This window comes from Pristiophorus japonicus, chromosome 8 (genome assembly GCF_044704955.1).
Source record: "Pristiophorus japonicus isolate sPriJap1 chromosome 8, sPriJap1.hap1, whole genome shotgun sequence".
Taxonomy (NCBI): Eukaryota; Metazoa; Chordata; class Chondrichthyes; family Pristiophoridae; genus Pristiophorus; species Pristiophorus japonicus.
In genome coordinates, this window is record NC_091984.1 from 238,949,464 (window position 1) to 238,955,170 (window position 5,707).

Here is a 5,707-nt window from a genome sequence, read left to right on the forward strand (position 1 = left end):
GCCTGTGTGTGGATTTTTTTAACATGGGGTGACCGTTGCACACCAGCCACTACACGGGCTTGACAGAGCGAGGTCTTGGTCCAGTGGCGAGGGTTAACCAAGACGACTGGAGACCTGCTCTGCTGCACGGACCCAGTGCACACACATATCGCAGTGTGGGCTGGGCCGTGCTGCCCCCTGGTACTTCGCCACTCCTGCTTTACCTGCCCACGCTCCAATCCCAGTATTCAGTATGGCAGCCCCGACCTGCGATGACCATCGGCATGGAGCCCAACCTGGTGTATCACCTCAAGGTACAGTGCGTGCTGGAGAGCGACGGCTGTGAAGAGGGCAACTGGATTGGACGTCACCAAGGTCCAGGTCGCTGATTGGGCAAATCAGCCATGATCTCATTGAATGGCAGAGCAAGTCCGAGGGGCTGAATGGCCTCCTCGTGTTCCTGTGTTTCGATGCTTCTTGACCAAGAGATAAGCGGGGAGGCGACAGGAGCTGTTGGGAGAACAGATGTAAGCGGCATTAACAAACCCCATCGTCAGTCTCTCTAAGCCAGATACTTTTCTAAGATTTCAGCTCACACACCAAAACCCTAAAAACAAACACAAATATTACAAGAATGAGTTCACTCAAATGTCAGGAGTAGTAATAGTGCTGAAATATTAACCCTACACAACTAAAATGTAGACTTATCCTGGCCAACATTTATCCCTCAACCAACATCACTAAAACAGATGATCGGGTCATTATCACGTTGCTGTTTGTGGGAGCTTGCTGTGCGCAAATTGGCTGCTGCAGTTCCCACATTACAACAGTGACTACACTCCCAAAGTACTTCATTGGCTGTAAAGCATTTGAGACGTCCGGTGGTTGCGAAAGGCGCTATATAAATGCAAGTCTTTCTTACTTAAAATATCATTGCGGATAAAAATATGAACGTTTTACTTTAACTCCATTCTCTGCTTTCCTCATTCTTGCTCTCTTCTATCTTTGTTGTCACAACTATAATTTTTCAAATTTGTTTTTCGATGAACCCTTAAACAGACAATGCCTAACTTCGGAGAGACAAGTCACACAGATTGGCCGAGAAGTGGCCAGCCTTCCAACCAATCAGACCATTACCTCCATTCAGTAGTAACTTTCTAAAGGGGAATTGGATAAATACTTGAAGGGGGGAAATTAGCAGGGCTGTGGGAAAGAGCGGGGCGTGAGACTGATGGGATCGCGTTACCACAGAGCCAGTACAGGAACGATGGGCTGAATGGCCTCCTTCTGTGCTGTGAGAGCTCTGAAGATTGAACTGGTCACAGTCTGAAGACTGAACTGGTCACAGTCTGAAGATTGAACTGGTCACAATGTGAAGATTGAACTGGTCACAGTCTGAAGACTGAACTGGTCACAATGTGAAGATTGAACTGGTCACAATGTGAAGATTGAACTGGTCACAGTCTGAAGACTGAACTGGTCACAATGTGAAGATTGAACTAGTCACAATGTGAAGATTGAATTGGTCACAGTCTGAAGACTGAACTGGTCACAATGTGAAGATTGAACTGGTCACAGTCTGAAGATTGAACTGGTCACAGTCTGAAGACTGAACTGGTCACAATGTGAAGACTGAACTGGTCACAGTCTGAAGATTGAACTGGTCACAATGTGAAGATTGAACTGGTCACAGTCTGAAGATTGAACTGGTCACAATGTGAAGATTGAACTGGTCACAGTCTGAAGACTGAACTGGTCACAATGTGAAGATTGAACTGGTCACAGTCTGAAGACTGAACTGGTCACAATGTGAAGATTGAACTAGTCACAATGTGAAGATTGAATTGGTCACAGTCTGAAGACTGAACTGGTCACAATGTGAAGATTGAACTGGTCACAGTCTGAAGATTGAACTGGTCACAGTCTGAAGATTGAACTGGTCACAGTCTGAAGACTGAACTGGTCACAATGTGAAGATTGAACTGGTCACAATGTGAAGATTGAACTGGTCACAGTCTGAAGATTGAAATGGTCACAATGTGAAGATTGAACTGGTCACAGTCTGAAGACTGAACTGGTCACAGTCTGAAGACTGAACTGGTCACAATGTGAAGATTGAACTGGTCACAGTCTGAAGACTGAACTGGTCACAGTCTGAAGACTGAACTGGTCACAATGTGAAGATTGAACTGGTCACAGTCTGAAGACTGAACTGGTCACAATGTGAAGATTGAACTGGTCACAGTCTGAAGACTGAACTGGTCACAATGTGAAGATTGAACTGGTCACAGTCTGAAGATTGAACTGGTCACAATGTGAAGATTGAACTGGTCACAGTCTGAAGATTGAACTGGTCACAGTCTGAAGACTGAACTGGTCACAATGTGAAGATTGAACTGGTCACAATGTGAAGATTGAACTGGTCACAGTCTGAAGACTGAACTGGTCACAGTCTGAAGACTGAACTGGTCACAATGTGAAGATTGAACTGGTCACAGTCTGAAGACTGAACTGGTCACAATGTGAAGATTGAACTGGTCACAGTCTGAAGATTGAACTGGTCACAATGTGAAGATTGAACTGGTCACAGTCTGAAGATTGAACTGGTCACAGTCTGAAGACTGAACTGGTCACAATGTGAAGATTGAACTGGTCACAATGTGAAGATTGAACTGGTCACAGTCTGAAGACTGAACTGGTCACAGTCTGAAGACTGAACTGGTCACAATGTGAAGATTGAACTGGTCACAGTCTGAAGACTGAACTGGTCACAATGTGAAGATTGAACTGGTCACAGTCTGAAGATTGAACTGGTCACAATGTGAAGATTGAACTGGTCACAATGTGAAGATTGAACTGGTCACAATGTGAAGATTGAGATAGTCACAATGTGAAGATTGAACTGGTCACAGTCTGAAGACTGAACTGGTCACAATGTGAAGATTGAACTGGTCACAGTCTGAAGATTGAACTGGTCACAGTCTGAAGATTGAACTGGTCACAATGTGAAGATTGAACTGGTCACAGTCTGAAGATTGAACTGGTCACAATGTGAAGATTGAACTGGTCACAGTCTGAAGATTGAACTGGTCACAATGTGAAGATTGAACTGGTCACAGTCTGAAGATTGAACTGGTCACATGTACCATGGGGTGCTGGAGAGGCAGGAGGAATGACTGCATTATTTACAATATCAGCAGGTCCTGCAATAGAGAGAACCGCTGTTGTCCGGCAAATGATTCCTTGCAGCACTAACTGCAGCGGCCGCTAATGAGACAGCCCGTTGACATTGCATCAAAGGCGAAGGCTGCTAGCCCGCACTACTAATGACATTCCCAAATAACCAACTGTGTGCATTCTGAGCATCTAACTGGACGGCATGTACTGGTGCGATAATATGTGCCTGTTTTAGTTGCAGTGAGTACAGCCCTGGAATGTATGGCTTCTTCGCCATAACAACAATTGGCATTTATATAGCGAACTTACATTTTGGGGCACCTTTAAAGAGAGTTGCAGCCAATGAAGTGCTTACTTTATTTGAATTGTAATTGTAGAGAAATGTTATTATTGGAGACAAGCGAAACAAGCATTAATGGCACTTGCATTAAGTTGGCACCACAGTCGTCAACACACAATCAGTGCTGGAACAACACTTGCCAAGTTCAACAATCCATCACGCACTTAATCCCCAAAGTTGCTAAACGCCTCGAACTTTGACTGCATTCCCCGCACAATGTTCGATCTCAGTCCCAGTGCTTCCTGCTATCAGTGTCGATGTTGCACGCTCATTGGCGGCACCCAGAAGAAATAACTTGCATTTCTATAGCGCCTTTCACAACCTCGGGACGTCCCAAAGCGCTTTACAGCCAATTAAGTACTTTTGGAGTGTAGTCTCTGTTGTAATGTAGGAAATGCGGCAGCCAATTTGAGCACAGCAAGCTCCCACAAACAGCAGTGTGATAATGACCAGATCCTCTGTGGGGATGTTGGTTGAAGGATAAATGTTCGCCATGTCAGCCGGGAGAACTCCCCCTGCTCTTCCAGTACTGCAGTGCAGTATGAAGGCAGACTGATTAACATTTCACCTGAAATGAGGTGCCTTCGGCAGTGCAGCACTCCCTCAGTCCGGCGGCCCAGTGTCCGCCTGGACCACCTGCTCAAGTCCGCAAGTGCTGAGCCACTCCAGAAGATTTGTTTCCTCAATGACGCCATCATTCGAGAAATAAAGTACCCCACTGTTGGGATATGCAACTTTTCTGCTTTTCCTCTGAGTGTGTTTTCACACAAGTTGACAATCAAATCACAGCTCTCTGAATGCCACTCCAGATAATCGCCCTCCCCATCAGAACCATTACAAACTATTACAAATGATAATGTAATATTTGGCTCACCTGCCTTTTCTGTGATCACAGTGACCCTGTTCTCAAACCCGTGTAATGGTGCCCTTCAATCTCATCGCAACCCAACATTCTGCATCACATTACCCATTTATGTACCTGCAGCCCATTGACACACAGCTCGTTGTTCTCATATACAACGCTTCAAAATGCCTGCTTCAGGAGAGCAACAATAACAACCACTTGCATTTATGTTGCGCCTTTAGCATAGTAAAACATCCCCAGGCGCTTCACAGGAACGATTGTCAAACAAAATTTGACACCGAGCCACATAAGGAGATATTTGGGCAGGTGACCAAAAGCTCGGTCAAAGAGGGAAGTTTTGAGGAGTGTCTTAAAGGAGAAGAGAGAGGCGGAGAGGTTTAGGGAGGGAGTTCCAGAGCTTGGGGCCCAGGCAACAGAAGACACGGCCGCCGATGGTGACATGAAGGAAATCAGTGATGAGCAAGAGGCCAGAATTAGAGGAGTGCAGAGATCCCGGGGGCGGGTCGCAGGGCTGTGTTGCACCGATTCAATCTGTAAAGTGCAATGGAACCCATCAAAGTCAGTGTTTCAGCCTAAATAGTATCATCACTCTGTTCCATAGCATCACAGAAACTCACAGAGCAGGAGGAGGCCATTTGGCCCATCGAGCCTGTGCCGGCTCTGTGACAGAGCGATCCAATCAGTCCCACTCCCCCCCCGGCTCTTTCCCCACAGCCCGGCACATTTCTACAGTATTTATCCAATTCCCGTTTGAAAGTTACTATTGAATCTGCTCCCACCGCCCTTTCAGGCAGCGTGTTCCCGATCACAACAACTCGCTGTGTAAACACATTCTCCCCATCTCCCCCTCTGGTTCTTTTGTCTTAATATTTAATTCAAGCTTGATAAATATTACATGGCCTTCTGAAGTTTGCTGGTGTGGAACGTACATCATCTCTTGCTGAAAAGACAGGGATAAAATTAAGTTGCATGAAGTATCATATAATTGGTGTCTGGTTACATAATATGGAACACACACCATTGCTTGCTCAGTCTGCACACACGTTCCATCACTTCAAGCACTGGATGGTTTGTTTAATTTATTCCTCAGCTCTTGCAAATTGTTTATACTGAAAACTGATTTTAAAATAAAGCTTCTCTCAGAGTCTCAATAGTTAAGAACATAAGAATTAGGAGCAGGAGTCGGCCATTCGGCCCCTCGAGCCTGCTCCATCATTCAATGAGATCACGGCTGATCTTCGACCTTAACTCCACTTTCCCGTATCCCTCGATTCCCCTAGTCTCAAAAAATCTATCGATCTCAGCCTTGAATATACTCGAAGACTGAGCCTCCACTGCCCTCTGGG